The sequence below is a fragment of the Numenius arquata genome, chromosome 5 (genome assembly GCF_964106895.1).
Source record: "Numenius arquata chromosome 5, bNumArq3.hap1.1, whole genome shotgun sequence".
Classification (NCBI taxonomy): Eukaryota; Metazoa; Chordata; class Aves; order Charadriiformes; family Scolopacidae; genus Numenius; species Numenius arquata.
The window spans coordinates 52,507,175-52,533,467 of NC_133580.1; the positions used below are offsets into that span (position 1 = coordinate 52,507,175).

Below are 26,293 nucleotides of genomic sequence, written 5' to 3' on the forward strand. Positions count from 1 at the left end.
CTTTCAGGAAACAGACGGATGGCATTTGCTTCCACAAAGTGAAAAATAATCTTTCGCCTGTGCCATGAAGGCTTGTGATAAATGCCGAGTATCGATCATTCTTCCAAAATGTTAACTGCAAACTTTATGGCGCTTCCACTAAAAATCCCTATGCTGATTTTATAATATATCTGCTTTGGTTCTGTATTTTCCTAATCAGATAAAGACAGATGTTTGAAGCGAGGTCTAATGAAAACCAGCCTATTTCTTCTCTGAAAATGACGTGAACTTATCCGGAGGTGACACCTACCTGTGATGCTCACATCATTTTTGTATCGCTAATGCATTTACTCATTAGAAATGATTAAAAAAAAAAATGCCTTTTTTTGCAAAAATCCCTTAGAAACACAAAGGGAATAAAATGGCACCAAAACCAAGACCATACTCCGCAGCGCGAGGGAGGGAACGGAAAGCGGGTGGGTGCCAGCGAACTCCAATTTCTTTTAAGCAGGATATCCCCAAGCTTTTAAACAATAATAAACGCTTCATTCTCAAAATACAGTTCTCTGAAGTGCTTGTTTCCTTCCAATTGAAATTAATTGGGTTTTAATTTTCAGCAGAAGATTCCATCTCTGTTTTCAGACTTGTTTAAAGCGATATACGTCATACAGACATTAAAACTGTGATAGATATTATTTACAAAAGGATAGACCTCTGAATGCTAACTGCTTATTAAATAGTCCTAGTGAAATTCTTGCAGAAAGCTTAAGAAACTAATAAACATATTTGATTTTTATAGCATTACCTCAAAACACCAGGAACATAACCCAAAGCAGTTCCAGCTGTTTCATGTACACTTGAATAATTTTGGAAACTTTCATTTCTGACGCACCCCTGAAGGGCCCCACTTAGATTGTAAATGTTTTTGTTTTGGTTGGCAGAAGCCCCTGTACAATCTCTGATTTAATATCAGCTTTAAAGCAATAATAAAAATAATAATCTCACTCGCATGCCAAACCACCCATGCTGCTGCGGACCCCAGGGGAGGGACCGGCTGTGGGAATCCGGCTCATCAGTTCCCATCGTGTTTTCTTAACTCTCTGCAAATTTGAAGATGCCGTAACGGAGCTTTCTTCGCCCTGACCCCTGGGCAGCTGAATTCAGCCGCTTTCCATAATTAAGCGATCCCAGCACTGGCACGGTAGGCTGCATTCAGCTGTTGCAATTTGGGGTAAGAACAGCCAAACTACACATGATTTCTAAAGATTAAGGATTTTTAGGGAAGGGTCACAAAGCTTCCCAAAGTTAAGTACAGCAGGCAAGAGAAACACAACACATACTTGCTTAGCCGCTCATTTTTTTCTTGTTATATTCTGAAACTCAGTGGGTTTTTTCCCCACGTCTAGGAAGTGCCACTATGTAAAACGTACATGGGTTTTGTTGGCATTTGCTTGCTTCATTTTCCTTAAGGCATATCAAGCATTCTCCTTCAAAAACAGTCAGAAAATGGCAGAAAATCTCCCTGCAGCCTTCCTCTCCCACTTGCTTCTGCACAGCTCACCCTCCCTCATCTTTTCTATTTCCATTTTACAACACACACTTGACAACAAAGCATTTCCACCGCTCTCAGAGCAGAACCCGCCAGGCAATGCTCCTGTCACTGAGAGCTCCTGTCCAGTGAGCTGCAGATGACGGGACCTTTGCTTTCTGCTGCTCAGAAACATCTGGCTCCGTCCCCAAACTCTTGCACACTCATCCCATTGCTCTCTTGGCCGCATCAGGCATCCTCTGCACACCCCTCCGCACTGATAAACTGAGGGTTTCATCTTGGGGTTAAAATTTACCATCTCGTTGTTAGCTTGAATTTGTCTAACATGATACCTTGGACTTTTACTTTTTTCTCTTGGAGTACTAAAGAGGGACTCTTATCAGATAGTGTAGAGATAGGACAAGGGGTAATGGTTTTAAATTGGAAGAGGGGAGATTTAGATTAGATATTAGGAAGAAATTCTTTCTTGTAAGGGTGGTAAGACACTGGAACAGGTTGCCCAGGGAAGCTGTGGATGCCCCATCCCTGGAAGTGTTCAAGACCAGGCTGGATGGGGCTTTGAGCAACCTGGTCTAGTGGGAGGTGTCCCTGCCCATCGCAGGGGGGTGGAACTCGATGATCTTTAAGGTCCCTTCCAACTCTAACCATTCTGTGATTCTATGATCTTTTCTGTCTTAGATGATATGTCTCCCAGACCTTTAAATCATGCCTGTGCACCTTCTCACCTGATGGAAGGACCCACCTGCCTCAGCCCCACTGCAGAAGCAATTCCCTGTGCCTGAAACAGAAGCAATACCTCATTTTGGCCACAGCTCTGCAAAGCAAGCTCTGGAAGCCAACACTCATCTGCCAACCCATCCTAATTCAGAGTTGCCGCTTATCAAGATAGCCCATCACTGTAAGCATGGCACGCAGCTTTCGCTTCTGCGCATCAGACTTCATCTTCCAATACATTAAATCATATATTAAATTAACACCATTAAACCAGGTGATCCAGAGCCATGTGTACCTACGATGACTCCTTTTCAGTAATTTCCATCTTTGTCTCAACTACAAACATCATCAATGATGTCTTTACAGGTTTTTTTTCTCCATATCATGGAGAAAAATGTCAATGAGGATTAAGACAAAAAATTATTCTTTACAGGACTCCGTTACAATCTGCCCATTTTTAATTCACTTCATAGTGTTCGTTTTGTATCATTGTAGTTTTCTAATTAATATGTCAAGTATCAAGTCAAATATCATAGAGAAATGTCGATTGTTAAATCAACACTATTATCCCCATTAAAAATAATCCTATAAAAAGACCCTGCGGTTTGATAATTTATATACTATAAATCTGTGTAGGCTACTGTTAATTTGATCTCTACAGTTTCAACCCGCACCACTATTTTTTTAACACGTGGCAAGCAAATTATTAGTAGAGGCAAAAAGAAGCTATTATCAGCAGAAAGTAATTTACACCATGGAAAAAAATTACTTCAAACCTTTTGAAGCTAAACCTTAAACTGGGCACCACTGAAAACAGGTGACTGAGTTGCAGCTATAATGTCATTTTAAGAACATCTACCTCTACCAGTGACTCCCCTGATGCACCATTCAAGCTCCTGCAGCCAAAGAGGAGACTCCTCACCTTAAAAAAATATCTTTTGGTCTCTTTATTCCCCAGATCCCACCTCGCTAATTAAAAACAAAATGGTTTTGGACTCAGTGGAGAAAGAGAAAGGCACAATAATATTCACAGAGCTGTGGTGACATAAAGATGTTGGTACATTAGGAAACTTGTTTTGTCATTATATCGCACTGTGTAAATAGAAAACATAATTAATAAGGACAGGCATGTTAACTTTGGTTCCTTTCAAAACCTGGAGGCAAAGGGAGGAGAAGGGGGAATGACAATATTTGGCAATAGGAAGAGAAACAGTTGCAAATGAGACATTTTTCAATCCCCTTAACTAGTTTTAGTAACAACTGAGAATAAAAATAAACTTATAAACACTGTCATATCCTTTAGAGTGCTCAATTTAAACAGCGTATTTAATCTAAGTCATATGTAACATTATAACAATGCTCTTTTTGCCCTCAATATGAATTAAGAATATTAAATATGTATGTGAAATAGTGGTCCATGCTGGAATGTCTCCAGAATGAAATTCTTGAAATGAGGTTTTTTCCTCTCTTTTTTTTTTTCTTCACTTCAACCCGCAAAGATATGCAAAACTAGGTCAAGCTTACAACACCCAACAAAAGTAAAAGGATCTGCAATTTCTTGGATTAATTTTTTTAAAATATCTTCCTTTAAAAATTACCACTAAAAGATTTTCCATTTCCTTTGTGAAAAGGACAAATACAGACATGGATTTCTCTACCTCCCTGGAAACAAGTATACACAAAAATAAGGTAACTTCTAAAACACAGCTTTCTTCCTATCCCTAGTAGGCACTGCTGCTCTGAAATTACATCTACTATCAAGTCAAGTCACTCAAACTATATGTTTGCTAGAGACTAACTCACTGTGAAGAACATACAGAATTTCTAAGAAATTAAAAGAATCTAGATATCCAATTTTTAGGAATAAACATGTAGAAAAATAAACATGACTCTGGTTTGCTACACGTGTGAATAAAAGCGACACGCTCATCAACCTTAAATTGTCAGCAACTGCCTCTTCATCCGCATTTTATCACTTTCTGAATCCTAACAGATGCCAAAGGATTTTTTTTTTTTTTAATAGTAAAATAAACTTAACAAATTAAGGGAAAGAGGCGTTACCTTCCCTTCTGCCATCTGATCCACATGCCCCTAATGTGCCAAGAGACCCTACCCATTTCCTCACCTGAGAGGCAAATCATCTGGCCCCAGACTGGCGTACAGGTGATGGGATACATCTTCTGCCAGCAAAACAGAGAAACAAACCAGTTCCATTTCCAACAAACACTCACTAGCCGCTCTTTCCTCCATCCCCATTCATATACCAGGTAGATAACACAGTGCTTCCCAATCGCTCCATGGCCTCTACCCTTATTAAAGATACAGCTCACAGACTCCCTAAACTACAGCTTTCAGTGGAAAAGTGATTTACCTAACTAAAACCGCATTTGACAAGACAAACACTAAAAAAGGGTAAATTTAAGTTTCAAATTCCATCTCTCAGAAAAAATGCTGCAGCCAGATCAAAGAAATCAAATTGGTCAGATCACTGCATCACATGAAAAACACCAACTCCAACTACTACAGCTGTGGCAATGAAGAAATGGAATGCTTGAGAGAGGAGAAGCAAAACCTGACAAGGAGGAGACCTGTAATCCACCAAGAAATTAACTTTAGCTTCTGTAGTAGATACCAATAATACGACTAATAAATAAATGCTGGTCTACTAAACTAATGGTCAATGCAGAATACCCAGGAACGACTTTGGATCACCACACCACCAGTAACAACCAGTGGAACATCAATAACCTGGAAAGAAGAAACAGGCAACAAAGGATTATGAGAAAACCTTAGCATAAAACCTTAGCATAAAATCTTATAATAACTTTGGTTGGAAAGCAGCACAGGAGATCATCTGGTCCAACCCAAACTCCTCAATCAATGAAATGAGGAGCTGGGCAAAAATTCTGGATTCCTCTATATGACTTGACATCTTCATCCCCAAATAATAAACCAGTGTTGTGACAAAGTTAACAGATGAAGTATGTATTGACTTAACAGCACTTTTCTTGAGCTGTGTATTTCTGGTGTTAAAAAAGGTAGAATTGTACCATGGAGAGTTTTTCTTTTCTCTCACTTGGCCTACACATGAAAATCAAAATTCCTGTTTTCTAAGGCACAGCAACTCTGAAGCTGCTGGATGAGCGCGAAGGGTGAGTACTGGGCCAGGTGGGGAGGAAGTCAACTGGAGTTTCCAAATTTAAACAGTCATTTCCGAAGAGTGGATCTACATCCAAGAAAGCACTTGACAGCCTCGGTTCAAAGGCTCCTGTTGGATTATTTCCACCGCGAGCGCGTGGGAATTCGGTGCCTTGGTCACCTCCTGCAGCCTGACGGACCAGTAGCGGGAGACTCCTACCACCGCCAGCTAAAAAGCCTTTCATATTAGGACAACCTTCTGTCAGAACCCTTTCGTGACAATGACAGATAATCACACTAAATTATGAATAAAAGAGGCAACGACTTCTTTCTGGAAAAGCACCAAAACTGAGGGGAAAAGGCTCACCAAAATATTTATAATAGATCTCTGAAAAATTATTTGTCTACAGCTTATCAGTGAACACATCTTGGCATCAAGAATGTACAACTCCAAGAGCATTTTTTTATCGTGACCTAATTTACATGTGTACAAATATATGTATATACTAGAAAATTATATAACCATATTATATAATTTTACATAGTACAAATTTATATATCTATTATATATGTTTATGTGTGTATATATATATATTAAAAAAACCCCAACTTTTAATTAGAAAGACACACAGCCAAATTAAAAGGGAACAATGTATAAGATTTAAACTACAGTTGCTCTTTCCCTGCCTCTTGTAGGGGTTTTCCCGAGTTGTGAGAAAAGTCTAAAGCAACCCTCATACTTTATCCACCACAACCCACTGCTGATAAACTACAGCGACTTTCCAAGGCATTTCCACAACTCCCTGAATCACTACAAGCTTTAACTAATATTCCCTCTCAGTGCCACCCGGTTTGCTTGGAAAAAAAAAAAAGATTACATTGCAGTTATACAACAATTCTTTAGGCCATGGAAACCCAGGCCAAATTTTGTTTATTGGTATCCGAATCCTCGTATAAAACAACGACATTCAGATATTTCCTGGCAACCGGCCCCACAATTTACAAGCCCACACCACTTCGCAAATATATATGGCAAGATATTTATTGCAACCCATCCAAAGTTTCTTGACTGTTGATTCAGTATCTGCTTCCCGTTGTCCTGCTGAACGTTTACATAAGACAATTGCTTTTAATCTTTATGTATTTGCTCTAGATGTGCCCCGACAACCACTTAGAAAAGTGGCATTTTCCTGACAAAATGAATCATTTGCCTTCTACCACCAAGTTGCAGATCTTTGTTACCAAAATAGAAAGGCTAGAACATGCCCTAGGAATTCTCTTTCTCTGCTTTGAAATTATAGGGAGCAGATATACTCAATTTGAAAATCCTGTGATAAAAAAAATATTAAAAAAATTTCGAAGTGACACAATTTCCAGAAGAATGGGAACAACATATTGTGACAAGTGGATAGCAAGAGGAAAAATACAGCAAGGAATTGCACAGTTCCTCTCTAAGCCACGTTCTGCTGAGAAAACCTTTTTGTCCCTCTGATTTAATGACAAATTTCATGTGACTTTTCTTCGTTGGAGGAACGGAACAGAAACAAAACCAAAACACTGTCCTGACATGTTAGCATTAAACACCTCCTTTAAGAACTAAACTTCATCTCTTTTATTGTTACATAAAGTTCTATTTTCGGCCTGAACAAGGAGGGGAAAAGAAAAAGAAAATAACCAGTCATTCTCAAACCAGGAATCCATTAGAGATCTAAAAATGTAAAGGAGAAATCCTTTTTAAGGAAGAACAGACTTTGATTTCCAGCCCTATATTCCAGTTTCCACCACTTTTGCTTGGCAAATGGTGGTCAGTGCTAGATTCCTCATCATCCAAAGCGTCTGTAGCAGTCTCAAACTCCTCATGTCCTTTCACAGTATTAACCACTTCTGGTTTTTTAAGTCTTGACCCTTCTAAGGCTATCCCTATTTGTATTTTATTTCTGACATCCCTCCCTTCCCAGAAACGAGTTCTCCTCCTCCTCCTCCAACATCCACTGAGGTTCAGAGATCGACATCCTGCCTTGATCTGAGCAAACTCCATCATCTTTATGCTGACAGCTCAAACTCCGTGTCTCTCCAAGAAGAAACTAATTTTAAATTTTGCGGAGGTACATAACATGCATTCAATAACTATCACTTCGCTCTCCATCCTCCCCTGAGACTTCATTGGTCTCCAACTATTTGGCTCAGCAGATAATACCATCAGGCCGCTGCTTCACAGCACAGCATCATCAGCAATTTGTCTCCCACTCTTCCTGGGCCATTTTGGTTAGATACAAGTTGTGCTACTTCTGCTTTGCAATAAAATAAAATAAAAAAATTAAAAAAAAACACCTGATGAGGAACACAATTCTTTCTTATGACCTTTAAGTCACCTACTGTACATTCTCCCAAAGGCCCTGATGAAAACCACGTTCCCCCATCAAGCCTTTGCCAAATACCACTACTTGGCTATTTTCTTCCCTTGTTCTTTTCAACTTCTCTCTCTTTTAAGCCCCCGAATTTAACTGTTTTTTGGCAACTCAGGCACAATTCAAGGTATTTTTTTTCCCCATTGCACATAAAAGATGTAATTACAGTTGCTCACCTCCATTTTCTATCTACTAAGGAAACACAATACCATTTGCCTGCTTTTCACCTTCTGTATTCACCTTCAAGCTTTTTGGCTTTTACAGACAGCATTATTCCTAAGTATGTAATTTTTTTTCCCTTAACAAAACGTCCCACACCAATGTCTCTTTGTTATAATACCACAAATCAACACTACAAACGTCCACCAACTGACAAATGCACTTCTGGGGTGGGGTTTTTATTGCTAAAAAACCATGTGCTTCAGAGTGGTTTCCTACTACTAGCTTACTTCATCTGCAAGTTGAAATATAGAGTGACCTCTCCATATGGCACTTTCAACATATGGAAAAAAAAATACAGGTGCGCAAACGTTTTGTATAAACCAGAGAGAAACTGCACAGCATCCTTCAGCTCCAATTTATCTTCTCTAGTGGAGGTGTCCCTGCCCAGGGCAGGGGGGTTGGAACTCGATGATCTTTAAGGTCCCTTCCAACTCTAACCATTCTATGATTCTATGATTCTTTGTACTGATATTGTAATTTAGAAAAATTTAAATGTTCCAAAGTTGTCTTTTATAATAACTAAAATTTCTAAAGCACCTTTTCAGAATGTTGTTTTTTGAAAGAATGGACTACATAGGTATAGAGAAGTAAGAAAGAAGATCTTTTGTGAAGGAAAATGCCAGTTACTGATGCCTGTCAGACAATCAAATGTGCCCCTGTGTGGGCATGTACACTCTTGTTCTCAGAACAGACCTGCTGGTGACTGAGCTGCTGCTTTCAGAGATAGTAATTTTTTCCTTCAAAATTCTTCAGCAAGTTGCTTTGACTTTTTTTTTAACAAAGATTCCAAAATATTTCAAATCATGTGAATAATGATCTCAGGATATTTAACCAAAATATATCATAACATGGGTAGAGCCACAGAGAGAATCGTCTTTATATTTTCCATGAAAGGGAGAAAAGCTCAATACGAAAAAATTAGACCCATATGGAGAAATGGTAGGATGGAGCTTACTAATATGTCATAAAATCTGAAAAATAGACTTGATCTAAAAAGAACCCAACCTCTCAGACCTGATCCTCTGCATTCAACAGCTTATTATAGGAGATGTGTGTAGCCAGCTGCTTTGTGATACATTAACACGCACAGGCAGATTAACAGACCTAAAAGCATGAATTTACTGCTTTCCTGGAGGCAAACAAAATCACACAGTGCCTTCCCAAGGTGTCGCACTCCTGCTCCGCATCAGGGAACGGCCATCCCATGCCCTGGCTGTCCTTCGCAAGAGCCACGTCCACACCCCCAACCACCCATCTCCAGCAAGGGATGCAGTTTGGTGGTCTCCGAACAGCCGGCCCTGAAGGGTCCCAGCTGGATGGAATAAATCTCTGTGAGCCTCTACTGCAGTAACCAGGACATGCTGCTCCCTCTGACCAAATTTCCAAGCTGGCCAAGTTGAACATGTCATAGGGATGTAAAAAGCTCCTGTTCAGGTGTTTCCTTTTTAACAAGACAAAATCTTTTCTTGCAGTATGTTCTCCAGTTGAGAAAAAACAAAAAGGCATTGTTGGCAACACAAGCAGGTGATGTTGGGGGTCTATAATCCAGGCACAGAGGCTGTTTGGAATATTAATCCAACAGACTCCACCTGCCCAAGAGAAGACGGCACACCAGGACTTGGAAAGGAGCACCAGCATCCAAAAACATGGCACTAGCCCTGACAACGCCGCAGTATGGCTGCTTCATAGTAACCTTGCTCCATCAGGAAAAGTAAAAGCAAATGAAAGGTTAACTCTGCAGAAAACTGATCTGAAGAATGCAAGTAGTGTGTATTCCATCTTCTATTACAGTAACGTCACTACATGGTTTATAGCTCACATTTTTTTTCTTGATGTAGATCTACCTATTAATAAAGAAGTTCCTTGGCAGCAGCATACTCAAACTGTAACTAGCTGCATGTGTTATCTCCTTATCTTCAGATGTTAAAATCGAGTTAATCTCTCAGCAGAAATGCACAGATTGCTGTCCTTGTAACGTGAACTACATCCCATACAAGCCTTGTTGGTGACACGTGATGACCAACCAGAGGAACCAAAGCACCGCAGGATAATAAAAACTGGAGGTGCATGTGGTCCGGAAGAAATTCTCCTTACTAATAAACTCAGAATCTTTGACATAAAAAAATTATGTCCCGTTTTCTAATGTCCGTGGTCAGGATACTTTACTGGTTGTTTCCCCATCATCTCATTCAAAGGGCTGATCCATCCTTTCCCCAACTGCTCCCACAAATACATACTGTCCCATACTAAATTCAGCAGGTCTAGATGTGCTGCATTTCACCATCTGCTATATTCCCACTTTAATCCAGCTCCCACCTGGCTAGCACGGCCTGCAGTCCTGTGACCGAAGAGATCTGGGCACAGCAATCCGGGGCTCAGCTGGGAGCTTCCCGTTGAAAGACTGCCAACGTTTCCTTGAATCCACCCTTCTTACTATGCTCTCCCATACCCTCAGCAACTGTGAAATCACTATTAATTATGCCCTTTCACCTGACCCACTTATCTCAAAATAGCAGTATCTGAGATGGGCTAAAATCAGGGAAAAAAAAAAAAGAGGAGGGAAGCTGCACGTTTTGCTTCCTGGATGACTCCTCTTAGAAAAGCCAACTCTGTTCTGATTTTCTCCACTATTTTTTCCTCTTTCTTTCCTTTCTTCTCCAACTTCTCTTCTGTATCTTCTTTTTGTTTCTCTCTGCAAGAAGAGGAATCAGGTTAGGAAAAAGGAAGGATGGAGAACGCTGATCTAAATTACTTCGCATCTTCAAAAATGTGGAGAGAAAATGATGGGGCGCGGGAAGGGAATGGAACCCTGTGGGTTTTCTTTTCCAGAGATGACTTTCTTTTTCCTTCTGGCTCATGACTGAAGGAGATATGAGAGAGTAAAGAACTGCTGGCAATTTTGGCAAATATTGAAAAAGGAGAAACATGCAACTACAATTATTTGGAGAATAAGAAGCAAATGCTAAAGAAAAATGAACCCCACAAACACAGACTACGGTCTCCTTCCAGAGGGAAAAGGCTTTATCCAGTCTGAATCAAATCTGCTCATTTTTCACATTAATCCAAGCATGGATTTCATACAAAATTCACAAATATGTGTGTCAAATACAGCAGTGTAGCCCAGTCAGATGCATCAGAAAACATTCTTTTATTATAAGAGGGAAGACACGGGGTTCTGTTTCCTGAAGGATGACAAGGAACCGGAAAGAAATAAAACCACGATCTTAATATTGTAACTAGCAATGTTAAAATGTTCGTCTGCAAATTCTGAGGCACCACGATGCACTTTTTGTTTACACTGATTTTTGCAAGGACAATAATATAGATTAAAGCTGACCCCAGCATTCTGTGCTGTTGCCTGGAACAAGGTTCACTTCTGGTTCAGAAGAAAGGACCTTAATAATAAAAATAGGGTACATAAATGCACCTGGGATCTGCAGCACAGGTTTTGTTCCTGCAGCACATGAGCCATTTTCCAGGTACTCAAGCAGACAGCACCGTGCTAGAGCTGCCAAGAGAGACCCTCATTTCCTTCTAAAATGGCTAGCAAGTCTTTCCTCATCACCCTTGCAAAAACCAACAGCAGGATGAGAACCGTTAACCTACCGACACCTAACGCAAACACTGAAAGTGAATATTTATTTAAACGTAAGCTGCTCTTGGGGCATCCTTTTGTGATTTTGTTTTCGTATTTGTGATCTTCAGGAAGGAAGGACACATTCAAAGCCTCAGTCACTGTTCGTTTGCAGAGGTAACATCATTTGTGTAATAGCATGAGCACCGGATTATTTACATCACCAACCATCCAAATGTATCAGCGAAAACATTTTCTGTTTGTATTTAACTCATTTACATTAGAGGTATCTTTCACCAAGTTAAAATTTTCAGAAGGAATGGGGTTTGCACTTAGTGACATTTTCAGAAAGACATGGGAAATAATATTAAAAAACCCTACTGTTTCTGCCTCTTATAAGGCTTGTTTGAGTATTTTAAAACAGCTTTCTAAAATAAACCAACTTTTTTCCTGCACAGATTTGCTGTCAGAGAACCAAAACCTATCCTTATAAGGTTACAACAAAACAAAAGTCCTGAAAAGAAATACAAAATCAAGCCCATCTTTTAACTCAGGAAACGGGGATACTAAGATACAACAAAGTTTAAAATCAGTTTCTTCAGAATTAGCAATAGTCAGATGGTTAAAAAAAATAATCTTCCCAACGATCATCCTCTTGGCCTTCACTCTAAATCATTCCTCTCAATCTAGTAAGATCTTAAGCTACAAAGCAGAGATTTTATATCTACAGGCAGTATTCAGGCTTTACCCACTGAAATATTTTTATACACACAGGCATGGTTACGTTTACCATCAAAGAATTCAAACTACTACGGCAAGGCAGAAATTACTTAAACAACTTAGGCTACAAGCACCGATACTGACTCTGTATTAAAACCACAACATACACAAAAAGAAAGGAAAAAAACCTAGGGTTAGACACTGGAGAAAAGATCTTAAGAAAAATAGAATCTAAAATAGTTTACAAGAATCTAAAATAATGTCTGTGCTAAGCTAACACAGAAATCAAACTAGTTGAAAAGAAAATCAATATTAGGAATAATGTTCCAGTTCTCTCCAAAGGAGGACAAAATGCAGCAAAAAAGCTTGAAATCTGGGGTTTTCTTTTCTATTTTACCAAATTTTTGCTGTGGGTCTTATTGTATTTGCATGAGAAGCAAATTACTCTGAAGTGGAGCTGAACCTCACCCAAGGTTAACTGCGACACCAAACACAGGCCTTTGACTTCGGTTTCCTTTTATAAAAAGAAAATATTACCAAAATACAAAAGAAAAAAAAGATGCTGCTACGGCAGCTGGTACAAGCACGTTACATTTCTGATGTCTGCAGTATTCGAAGTCTGTGTAAGTAAACTTTAAAGGATATTGACAGAAGAAGTCATTTTCATCTTCTTTTTCATTATCCGACACTACAAGTTGAATCGTATATAAGATTTAACTGTATTACATACAAAAGCAGCGGCACACCAGTGAGCACTTCATTAATTAAAAGCCAGAAAAGGAAGTTTGCTAAACGAAGCAAATGTTCTTATCACTCCTATCTATATTCATTAAAACTGACAAGAAACCAAATATCACCATCTGTCTACTTGCAATAAAGACACTAAAAACAGCTCCGGGGTAGAAGAATAATATAAAGTATAAAACTGCAGTTTTTCAAGTTTCAGTTTTAAATGGACAAGAGAGAAACTGATGTCAGACGGGGGAGAATAAAGAATGACAAGTACGCAAGACTGGAAAAGAAATTGCACGTTTTAGAATATAAACTGAAGCGCCTTCAAAATATCACAAAACAAACGACAAACCTAAAGTTTCCTCTGTATTTCTCATTCGGATCAACGGGTCCGCAAAAACCCAAGTATTGCAACAGCAGCTTATTTGCCTATTTGGAAATAACTGCTACCAAAAACATTCAGAAAACTATATTACGCCACATAAACTGCAAAGTTTTAATGCTCAAGCAAGTCCCAGGAAACACTTCTGCAGCTTTATTACGTACCGAAGCACTGTCTTTATATTTACAAGAGGTTTGTTGGGTTTTTTTTAATTATTCATTTATTTGGATTTTGCTTGCAAGTCAGCAACTGGCTATAAAAGTTGAATAAGATTTGATGGAAGAAAAAGGATCAGAGAGGCACTAACTTAGCTCTGAAAAAAATACCAGGCTCACACCAGCGGTTGCAGAGGTCAACCGAAGGTCACTGATTTAAGGTAGTTTCCAGTAGTTGTGCAATTCCTACCTTCTAGTAATCGCCCTTTTTTGCACTGCAGGAGAGAGGAAAGAAAAAACAAATAGATGGTAATAAGATATTTAATGACAGAAATGAAAATAAACTCCTGCTCACATTTTCAACAGCAGAGCTCCGTGTTGTTAATTCTGCACCATACCCCAGCTGCATTTTGCATAGCAATGAAAAGCGTTTCCAGTTCCTCTCAATGCTGCATAAAATATTAGCTCTATAGTCACAGTTTTAGAGACTAAATAAGGTTAAAGTAATTTAAGGGGCTGCGATAAACACAAAAAGAAAATTCATTGTTAAAAGTGCCACCCGGCTCCCAGCCCCCTGTCGTGCTTAGGTACCGGAGCACATATGGTGCGGAGCAGATTTCTGTGGTACCTACAGGAAGCATAAACGGGGTTAGGAGAGGAGGAGCAATGGAGTTAAAGACCAAATCGAAGGCTTATTGATTCTTCTTATTATGCTCCTCTAGAATGGTACACTCTTTTTTTCTTTTTTAGTTTAATTTTCTTTCCTAAGAACAATAATTCATACACATAAAAAGGCTCTCATTAATATTCTATGAGAATGCTTTTTTAGACTCAATACAATTACAACACAGCAATTATTATTCTTCTGTTAATACTTTAACAATACTAACAGACCCATTAACAGCTCAGCACAAGTATGAGAGGCGTTTAAGAAACAGAATTGTAGGACTATTTCTGTTTACTAAAGAAGCCACAACAAAATTACAGAAGGTCATAAAGTCTGAGTGTAAAAAGTTACTGTAAACTGATGTGCAAATGTGCCATCAGATTCCTCTTCAAGTCCAAGGAATCTTCTTTTGAAAGTCAAGTCAATCTATGAGGATATAGAAATAGTAAAATTCTTTAAGTGAGGGTTGAAATTCAAGGGTAAATTCTCTTTTATGCTATATATAACATAGAGATAGAGCACATCCATTATCTGTCTGTGCCAACAAGATCATCAGGATGTTTAGAGAGGACTTTGGAAAGCTGGTAGGCAAATGTGGAGATATGTATGAGAGAGAAAATACAAAACCATCCATAAAAATTTCCTCCGTTTGGTTTAAAAAATGCATCCTCCAGACTGAAGCTGGAGAATGTTTATTTATTCTAAGCGGGCTGTATGGTATCTTTAAAAATCCCAAAGAAACATTGTTGCAATGGGGGGAAAAAAGGGAGAATGTTGACATGTTAGCTTTATAAACCTTTTAATAAAAAGCTACATAGTAACAAGCATATGCCAGCTTATTATATTTTTTTAAAATTTTATTTTCCTACTGAGAGTAGAAACAGTGGAAGTTGCAATTCATGTTATTTATTAACAGGAAGCGTACAAAGGCTTGGGTTTTTGAGGAGCACAGATAATCAGCGGAAAAGGTAAACTTCTTTGGTAGAAAGAGCGAGCACAATTCACTTCCTGCCACAGTAACAGCAGGGTGTAAATCAAAGCACCTTCTAAAGCACATATTTGGGAAATCCAGCGGCAGAATCCCTGGATTTGAGAGTGCCAGCCTGGGAAAAGCCTTCTGGGGAACTGAGAAAGCATCAATTTCCTATAATCCTCTTAGAAAGGTAAACAAAACTCAATCCTGAAACGCATTATATTTTTTTCCTTTAATTACATGAAACTTCTTTCTAATGTTATAAATATATACACAATACTATCAATACTATTAACTTATGTTCATTTGTACACATATAAATAAAAATACAAATTTATTTATGATCAGTCTGTATTTTTTTTGATCTTGTACCTACCTTGTCCATGAGCTGAAAAATTTCCTTTGCCTGGTATTTACCTACAGATGAAGCTATCCCTTCTGTAAGGTCACCATAAAGCACACACTTGCCTCCGGTTGTACCAGCCCCCCTTGCTCATAGCATTATGTACACTGTGTTTAAATTCAAGACGGTTTTTGCCCTTTTGTACCCAAATGCATCATCTTCTCTTCATCCTCATATACACGATAAAACATGAATTAGTCAAGTTTGATACTAGCTTGCAATATGACTTATTTTGGTGAGCAGATCGCTGTGACACCTCCTCATCGGTATTATTCTTGAATTCACTTTAGATAGTCAATAACAGTTTCCCATACACCTTTGTAAAAGCTGCCGAAAAATCTACTTTTAAGAAGCGAATGCTAAAGCATTCACAATATCCTAGTCACAACGCCTTCATGTCTGTTATTTAAAGTACAGTACCATTACATCTGTATGCCAGTAATGTAAGGCTCATCACGCTTTTGCTCTACAGCATTAAAAAACCTGACCCAAGAACAAGTCCATCCTAGGTGTACCTTTTAATCCACACAAGGACAAAATAATTTATTACCATTTACGTTGCTTTAAGTATTTTCAAGCTGCTATTTAGATGGCCTTAGTAGTAATGACTGCAGCAAGCTCAAACAGGTTTGCCACAAAACAGAATCCAGGCTAGTACTAAAAATAAAACCTGGGTGCCTGGAAGCCTGGGAAAAGTACAGCAACGCTACAAGGGATTCAGTGCAAAGCCGCAGAAGATATTCCCTACACATACAATACTTCTTATCCATTAATTTGAATGGACAGTTGTTTACAGACTAAGAATAATCCAGAGCTTCTACAGGTTTCTTTGACACTCCCATTGCTCCCTTCCCCATCTGTTTCTTCTCCCACTCTTCATTGTTCTGCCCTCTACCATCTTTCTTCCCATGGACCAGGCTCTGGACAACTTTCTCCGTGTCCTGGTTATGCCCTACTCTCCCCCATGCCCAAATGATGTGATGCAGGTGACAGCTGACAACCCATCAGAGCAGGGTCTCAGCAAGAGCCAGAGAGAGCCCTCTTGGGTAACGAGCCAAACTTTTTCTGCCATTTCTTTATACTATGTAGTAATTATAGCCCCTTCTTTTTCCTTTTTTCCTGGTCTATCCCGTTATTTGTCTCTATTTTATGTACTATCCATCACTTTTCAGGGTTTTTTTTTTCCCCTCTTTTATCCTCCTATCGCTATCATGGTCTTCAAGAGAAAGCCGAGGTTGTTAAGTACCGCACATCTGTCATTTCAGCATTATGATTAGGAAGCAGATTCTGAAAATCCTGGTACCACCATGAAACTGGTAAACTAAGAAATCTCCCTTAGACTTTATCATTTATCACTGTTCTTGTACCCTTGCCTAGATACCTGCTGCTGATCACCATCAGAGACAGGATTTTGAATTAGACACGCTCGATCTGAATCAGTACGGCTGTTCTTACAGATTTATTCCTAAAACAAGTGTTTCTGCCAGACCTGAGAAAATCAGCAAGAGGTGAAGTTACAGGCTCTTGCATTTTACTGAAAGTAGCTTCGTTTTGTGGAAGTCCCCCGTTTCATCAGCTACATTCATTAGACTGCTATGCAAACAGAGTTAATCCTGGTGACGATCGACACATACGTGAAGTACTCGGGTATTTTCTTTGATAGTGGTAGGAAATGTTAAATGTAGAAAATTTAGCACAAAATATTTTTCATCTGCTGAGAAATATGGGTGAAAATGCTTTGAACATGATTTCATTAAGAGCATCATATTATTACCATAAGAAAGAAAAACAATTTGTTGGGAAACATCCACCATGTAAGATATTCCATGTTGTTTTCCAATGTTATTTTCCCAGAGACACCAAGCACGGTTAAGTTTTGTGGTTTGGGTTGGGTGGGGGAGAAGGTTGTTGATGTTTTGGGAAAACCTACCAAACCTTGCTTTGCTTGCTTGCTCCCGATCCTCAACTACAGCAAGAACTGGTGGCTGGAAGACTTAATTTCAAAGGCCAGCTGTAGGAGAAATTGTCATTATTTGATCCCCTAAATCTAGAATTTAAATTAAAAAAAAAAAAAGTTTAAAACCTTCAAAAAAAAAAATTTCCAAGAAAACAGCAGAAGGTTCCATCAACAGCAAAGCCCCAGTCAAATTGGCCAAACCATTCCAACCATATACCCACCGCTGGGCTCCGGGTCCAAGCAAAACTCCACTCTTCCCTACCAGTCTTATCTTGCCAAATTCAGAGCAGGAGGAAAACACCGAGAGGACCGGCATCCCAAGGACCCCACCGCAGGCAGAGCGCTGGCACACGTGGCAACGCTCCCAGGAGCCAGCTCCCGCAGTTGGTTTTTATTAAGGAACGCACACGCTTCTGTACTCCAGTCAGAAATATTTGGGGGCTTTAGCACATGAACAATAACTCAATAATCAACACTTCCTTCTCTGTATCATAAAATAAACACTCCGAGATAGACTCCTTGGATTTATGTCCTTTCAAAAGAATTTAGTAATGGGGGGGGGGGGGGGGGGAAGGGAGTGGAATAAAACCACAAGTAAAGTGCACGGGTTCAAAATGTGCAGTAAATACTTTTGAAAGCAATGTTCTCATCTGGGAGTATTGCAACAGATGTTTATCATGAGCTACTGCAACAGTTAATCCCACTCCGAGCCAGATTAACTCTTTGCCATTGGAAACAAGCTTTTTTTTTCCCACAGGCAGCCTACAGAAAACAAGGGGATGTGCCAGAACTACTGACAACAAGCAGTTAACTGAATAAAGAGGAAAAAAAAAAAAAAAGCCATAAAGCCCAACCAAATAAACCAATGTCTGGCCCAAAAGACTCAGATGAACAGGTGTATGTGTGGGTGGGAGTGTGGGGGGGGGAAAATAAAGAAAAAACATTTAAACAAAGCCTCTACTGACGTTCTGGTCACTGAAGTGGGTACACACAAAATGAGCCAACTAACATTTTTGAACAATTCAGCAAATAATGGATTTATTTTTTTATTTTTGGAGAGGATAGGAAATACGATTATTGATCTCGGTTTTCAAAGTGTGGTACCAATTTATCACAGTAACAACTCAGAGGTTATTCTATTTAAAGACATTATGCGTAAGAACGAAAATAGGAAGGTACAAAACCATAATAAAATATGGGTATTCAAAGAGCAATTCAACTGTTCGGAAACACTACAGTATTTCAAAATACTAAGGATTTTTAAAATCTAGTTTAGGTATCCATACATCAAAAGGTGGTAGCCTACTAGACTTTGCTGTTGTTTTTTTTAAACTGAGTAATTTAACGTCAGTTTTTAAATTATGTAACTCTTTACAGTACCTATGTAAGCACGCTGGTATTTACTCCTTAAAGATACAAATGTAAGTCACAATTTAAAGCATCGTTATTTAAAGCTGAAATCACCATTTCTTAACGGGTACAAATCAGATCCCTGTTTGCAACCTTTCCTGAAGACAAGTGAAGAACTACTAAGTCACTGCCCAGAGCCAATCCCTCTGCTCCTAATTTCACAAGCATTTAATTTTGGGAAATTCTAGAGCACATATGGGTCCCATGAAAAGAGCGAGCAGTCCAAAAGAGCCAGGAGAAAGCCATCCCCCTTCACCATCCTGAGGAGATCAAGCAGAAGAGGTAAGTGCACCATGTCCACAATGCCTTTGCTTGAGCAACACCTACGGCTCCCACACCCCTGGGACCGCACGGCTACACCGGGATCCATGTAAAACTGCTGGGAAGCAGAGGTGGTCTGAGGATTTACAGCCTTGCACAGCTTGCAAGGATACACACAACTCTCATCTGAGGCACACACCTTCCCCTCCTTACGCCCAGCTGCGGTGACACAAGAATGACAGTCACAAGTTCTAGAACCTTTGGTCTAAACTTCCTTCCTGACTCAAGAAAATCTCAGCTTGTTGTTTGTTGGGTTTTTTTTTAAACAGAGAGAAAAACAAATGCCAATCTGTCAAGTGTAAAGACAATCTAAAGAGGTTTTGTTTATTTAATTGCTAGGCAGAAAAATAAATGAATAAAAAGCTGTAGGAAGTCCTTAGGACTCCACAGTATTTCTGCTGGTAACGCAGAACAAGTTTCATTCAATCAATAAAAGCAATGGCAAACATTATCAGTCCCTTTATATTTGATGAAGAGATTGATGTTATTTATTCAAGAAAATCTCCAATTCTATAAAGACTGATGGCCACAAAGCCCTGCGCTGGCAATAACCTCTTTGCAGTCCCTTCATCCCTAGGTAAAGGCCACTAGAACAGCCCCCCGTGAGTTTGTTGACTTAAGTACAAGTTTGCAGCTTGTTTTGTTTTTTCCCCACAGATATCAAACGTCCTAAGTGCTGAGAGGAAGGTTTTGTTTTCTAAATCTTTAGTATTCCAGAGAAAAGTACTGACATTACATTCTGCAAGTCTTGCCAAGAACGTCTTTTGTGTTCACAGCTTCAGTGTTGATGATAAATTTTGAACATTAACAGTGCAAAGTATGATTTAAATCAAAGCTTAAATCATGAATGTAAAAGTAATTTAAACTCATGAACTGGAAACCTTGATTTAAATAATTTCATTTTGCAAATATAGTTCTCTTAAAGAACTATTTGCTTTCAATGGTTGTTATTTCTTGCTGAGTAGGTAAATAAACTACATGCATCTATTTAAATTATTATGAAGCCTAATATACTCTAGATCTTTTGTTTTCACATTTTATTAAGATGACAATTTACTAGGCAATTATTTTTTTTAACTATGATTCCTAAGTGCTTCAGAAATATTTCATAAGTCCTAAAGCACCTTTTATGATCATGATTATTCGCATTTTATAGAACACTAACCCAAAGAAGAGATAATTAACTAGTTCGGTGCCTTTCCTTCACCAGATTAAACTAGCTCTAAGATACTATGATTGATCTCGACTGTAACAGCGACCTGTTGCACATAACTTTTCACTCTGACCTAGCGATCATAATAATTTGCAAATCTCAGAAAGAGAACAATTAGCAGTGAAGCCCCAGGAGGCAGCAGCAGAAGGCTGGGCTAAATATCTGTAAAAGAACGAGGAGGTTCTGCTGGATGGTTTCACTGAGACATAACACTTGGTATTATTTTTACTTCATCTTCTAAAATTTGGATGTGAAGGTAACACACAGCAGAGTCTGCTGCCATTCTTCGCCACAACACAGCTTGCTTAATGAACGAGCTCAATTATTTTGCCATGACTAATGGTGGCAAAACTTGCAGTGAGCATTTAGATTGATTCCACAGCCCAGCTGAATTATCACACTATACTTTCCAAGTGGTACTATCTCTAGCTTGAGTACTCATTTCTTAATATTGTGCCTCAAAATCTGCAGGATGTTGCGCCAACAGCACTTACTGTGAATGTTTCAGAACAATTTCCACGTACTGAATATTGCATATCCCGACGTGCCAGCTGGGCTGAGACCTTTATTAAGATGACAATTACTATTAATTAATTAATTAATGGCTTCTGCCCTGAGGGACAGTGCCAGGTCTGAAACATTTACTACTCAAGATAGGTATGAAAAGTGGGAGAAGCAGTAGAGAGTTATTTTTAAGGTTTTTAAGTTTTATTTTTTATTTTTATATTTATTTTTAGTTTTTATCTTTTTTTTAGGTTTTATTTTTTTAAGGTTTTTCACAGTCTCTTGCCGTTGCACCCTTTCTGGTATGAAAAGCTACTTGTGCCCCAGCTTGGCCCGTGATGGGCAATGGGAAACTGCATCTTTCCTAAAGCGCCTCCTGATCTTTCCCCCCCAGCCATCCCTTACCGAGGAGAAGCATCGGTGTCTCCCGAGCTACTTTGTCCTCCTGTAAACTTGCCTTTGCTGTGATGCTTATAAGGTTTTTACCAGTTAGACATTAATGACCATCTCTGAGCTGTGCCGGGAGGGGTGAGAGGCAGAACACCAAGTGCTGGGGGAAAATAAAACAATAAAAGACACAGTGGTCAATGACGAGACAAATTTGGTAGGTGTAACCACATAAAATGCCAGCTCTTGCCTTCTGCCTGAAGCCCTAGCCACTGTTAAGGGGGTGACCACCAATAGGCATGTAGAGGATGAGGGTCTCGAGGAGACAGCCCATCACTTAGAGGACGATCCCCACCTCTTGCGAGGTCTTGGATTCACTCATCTCATTGCAACTCCTCGTCTTCAGGAAATAAAGTACTGTCCTCTGCAAAATAAATTACCATCACGTGTGCCAGACCCCAAATCCCACGCCACCAGAGTGTCACACGTGCAACCCATTTTGGCATCACTCTAGCTCAGGAATTCGGGGGACAAGGAGACACCACAGGGAGCGAGAAAAGGATGAGCCAGTTACAGGTCAGGGACCTTGCTGCCCCTAAGCAAGTCACCCTCCAAAAATGAAACCCAAAGAAGGTTTTACACTGAAAAACACCTGAATTTCCTGCACAAGTTTCCCAACAATATGTATTGAGTGAATCATTTCGTTGCCCTGATTGCCCGTCCCCCGCGCAGACTCCAGTCCATCCTGCCCTGCCATGATGCTGCAGACACGACGCTGCCGGTCTGTGAAGCCAGCGGGCTCCGAGGGGAACGCTGGCCCCGAAAGGCAGATGTTGTGTAAATTCATATTTCATAAACACGGTTAATTGTGACAAGAGGGCTATAAAAATCCTTGTACTGCTTAAATTATTTCTCCACTTAGAGCAACTCTACCACCAGAAAATGTTACACATTGCACTTTATACTGAACTGGCAGCGCTCGACGATGACATTACAGCTCCATTAAACAACAGATATAAAAATCACAGATCTTTAGAAACTACAAATTAATTGTTCTGCTATCATTCAACATAATCATTTAAAAATAAACATGCCATACAATTGTCATTAAAAGTTTTCCAATCTAACACTGCATGTGTTTAAATATGAAAATTATACTTTTTGAAATAAACATTGCTGCTATCAGGGAAAAGTGCTACTATAAGTCACATCGCTATTAGACAGAAACTACCACCTAAAAGAGTCAATAATCCCTCCCGCTTCAGCAAGGAAATATTCTCTCGCCATCCAATAAGGTCACAATACAGGAAAAAAAAAAAAAAAACCCACCAAAAAACAGCAGCAAAACAACTAAACGATACCTGCTAAAACTTTAGTACTTTGATACAGACACACAGGTAAGTAAAAGATAAGTAACTTGGAGGTTGCTTCTTCATAAATTTATGGTTTATGCATTTACTGATGCTGATCCCTCGGTAACCTATGTTTAGCATATTCATCGTATCCATAAGAAACTCCTTGCATATACTAGCCTCTAAGTTGTTACCCAACTCCTACACTCAGGGGAAAAAAAAAAGAAAGAAACCCCCTCCCCTGAGTTTTAATTTTTCTATCCTGATTTTTTACGTTTAGTTATTTAAAAGAAAATATTTATTAAGAGTTTATTATCTATTTATATTTGGAAAAGATTATTTTGTTTTCATAACACGTGTCCTTTTAGGTACTAGCTTACACTTGCTAACATTTACTCATTTAAGCCCAAGAGTAAGAAACCACAAGGTTTCCTTCAGCTCTGCGGGGCCACTGGATCTGTACGTGGCGGCAGAGAAGCGATCCGGTACCGCGCGAAAGGGAAAGAGAAGACTTCATCTCCTCTCTCTCACCTGCCCGGGTGAGAAACCAAGCGGGAGGCGTGCAGGGGTAATTCAGTTCTGCAGTACTCGCGTCATCATTCATATTTCTGTTGCCGCCACAAGCAGGCAACGCCTGCCAGCCCGGCTGCAGCAGTTTGTTTACATGCTATTAGAAATCAGGATTTGCTATTTAGGCTAAAGAAGTCTCAGTATGTATCGACTAGGCATAGACATTATTCTGCCTGTTTTCTCAGGATGCTCTGGAAAACTTTGTGTCAAATATGAAAATTATACATGCCATTATGTAATGAAATCAAAATACAATAAAATGTATGCATGGATGTTTCTACTTTTGAACTGTAGTTACTGAACTGTAGCTGGCTTCATTTTAAAAGTACATATCACTTGTATAAACAGTATTTATTTGATAATAAAAAAATACTTTACACATAGCTATCTAAATTTCTCATGCTGAAGTATCCACAATCATTTGAATATAACACACTGTTAAATTCAATTTAAACTCCCTAGGTATCTATCATTTTAGACAACCTAAGCGATTTGGGTAGATAATCATAAATCTGCAGTTATGTCCCATTTTTTCTAGGAGCTGACAAATCGCCAGTGGTGCAACAGGTGCCATTTCCATTCATCATTATTTTTTAGGAAAAGGGTGATGCTGGCACGGTCCCTTTCAGCGGTCAGGCTGCCTGTGCACCCGTGGGTGTGCGGGTCAGAGGCGAGGACCCGTGAAGCTGCAGCATCACAGCTCCTCCAGCTGCTTCCCACAACCCAGAGGCAGAGGGGTTGCTCCTGCTCGGCAGGGCCAGGCTGAAATTCTCCTGTCACTTCCCAGATAAACCTTTACTGCTTCCTATGGCTTCAGGCTAGCAACAAAAAATGAAGGTTTTAGGCCTAGCAATAGGCCTGGACCCAGAAGCATCCTTCTGCCTCTCTGACACACAATAAGGGGTTAACAGCGTTGAGAGCAAACTCAGGTGTAGATCACACTGACTTCACCATCAGCACCACTGATTTTAACCCACATTTCCATATGGGGAACCTTCAAAGCTTCAGTGGCAATTTTATTCGAAAGAAACATTCAGGCACTGACTTTTAACCTGCTTAAATCAGGTATTTGTATCTGAAGTTTCCACCATTCACTTATATCACAAAAACGATCATGCAAATATACTAGAATTTCAAGTACTGCCTCCAGCTGGGGATGCTACACAGTATATTTAAATTTCTAGCTAACTACTAGATGGCACAGAAAGCACGCAGCCCAATCATAACTGCTACATTACTCAGGCAAAATACCACAGAGAAAAGTTGCAAAATCTGTCAGAAGATTTTTCTGTCTTAAAACGTATCTCATACAGAAATAACTTTTTGCCATGAAAATCACTGGGAAACTCAGAGCTTAATAAGGTGGATGCAGTTTTAATATGAGATGAAATACACAGAAGAAATATAATCAAGGCAGCTGACTGTAAAAAGCCTCATGAAGAAGAGATGAGATTAGATGTAATGCAAAATAACACAGAGCCAAATTTGTCCCTGAACCGTCTAACAGATTTAAAAGATAAAAATGGAGGATATTTAACTTCGCATTTGTTATTTTAAATTTAAACCAAACAAAATACGTTCAGATAACAACACATAATCACATCCGCTCCCAATTAGGTATAATCTCAGACTTAAAAGGGAAACATTTAATGTTTAGCAAATCCACAGCAATAATTTATGGGACGGAGCCAGGATTTAGGGCAGGGACGCGACGACGGCCCGAGCCGACTCTGATTTACTTTCTGCCCTTCCACACACACACACACACACACGCAAACCTCAATTTTAAAAGCAGGGAAAAACCCGCAGCGCAAAACTCCGCGCCCAGCAAAGTTGATGTGAGCCCGACGGCCACCCCAAGCCGCCCCGCGGCAGCCGGAGGGGCGAGCCCAGCGCCCCCAGACCCCCGCGCTCCCTCCGCCTGCTTTAAATAACATTTAAATAAAAGAGCTGCGTCCGGCGGCGCCGGTGACACCCGGCGTGAGAAGCCCGGGGTTCCCGGTGGGCAAACTTCTGCTGAGCAACGGCCTCTGCGCCCCCCATCCCACCGCCCCCCCGCCTCCCCACGCAGGGACACGCACACGCCCACGCACAAAGAACACCTTCCTCCCCCCCCCCGAAAAAAAATTAAACCCAATAAACCCACCCCGAGGGATGCTCTGGCAGGCAGGGGGTGGCCGCTGGGGCCGCCCCCCCCCCGCCCCGGGTATCCCCCTTCACCCCCCGGCCCCGCCAGCACCCCGCCCCACGCACCGCCCGCGGAGGCGTGGAGGGGGGGGGGGGGGCGGGGGAAGGAATAAAAATCACAATTATTCAAAATAAGATACAAATCGATCCGGCCCCAGGACGCTGCGCGGGGCCGCCGCCCCCGGGCAGGTTCGGGGACCCCCATCCACCCACCTTGCATCCCCGCCGCCGGCTCCGCACCGGAATACGCCGCCGCTGCTGCTACTGCTGAAAATACGGGGCAGGCGGGCGCGACCAATCGGGGCGGAGAGCCGCCCGCCCCCAGCCAATGGCGGCCGCCCGCCGCCAACCACCGCGCAGCTCATTACCCGGCCGGCGGCGGGGCGGGGCGCGGCGCGGACCCGCCGCGGAGATGGGGAACGTGCTCCGGGACCGGCGAGGGGGCCGGGGGCGGCTCGGCACCGCTCTGCCCCCGGCCTCCCTTTCTTCGTTTATATTCTCTCCCTTTTCGCCTCTATTTCCCCCGCCTTTTCCCTCTTATTTTTTCCCTTTTTTCTCTCCCCCTTTTTTCCCCTCTATTTTTTCCCTTTTTTCCTTCCCCCCTTCTCACTATTTTTCCCCCTTTTTTCTTTTGCCCTCCTTTTTCTTTTTCTTTTCCTCCCCTTTTCTTTTCTCTCTCTCTTTTTTTTTTCCCCCTTTCCCTTTTTTTCTTCTTGGGGGTGAGAAGAGCTTTTTCCAAATTTTTTTTTTGCATAGCCCCCCCTCACCCCCCGTAC

At 40.4% G+C, this 26,293-nt stretch overlaps 1 protein-coding gene across 6 annotated transcripts in view; it reads right to left on the bottom strand.

Moving 5' to 3' along the window:
- Window positions 1-26,293, bottom strand: part of CTBP1 (C-terminal binding protein 1) — a 251,197-nt gene that overhangs the window by 130,843 nt on the left and 94,061 nt on the right. Inside the window, exon 1 of one of the 6 annotated variants that reach the window (XM_074147744.1) lies at window positions 25,731-25,758. The exons of the other annotated variants lie outside the window; for them this stretch is intronic. The gene's annotated coding sequence lies outside the window, so the exon portion shown is untranslated. Of the gene's footprint in view, window positions 1-25,730; window positions 25,759-26,293 lie in introns of those variants that run through there. 6 annotated transcript variants of the gene reach the window in all.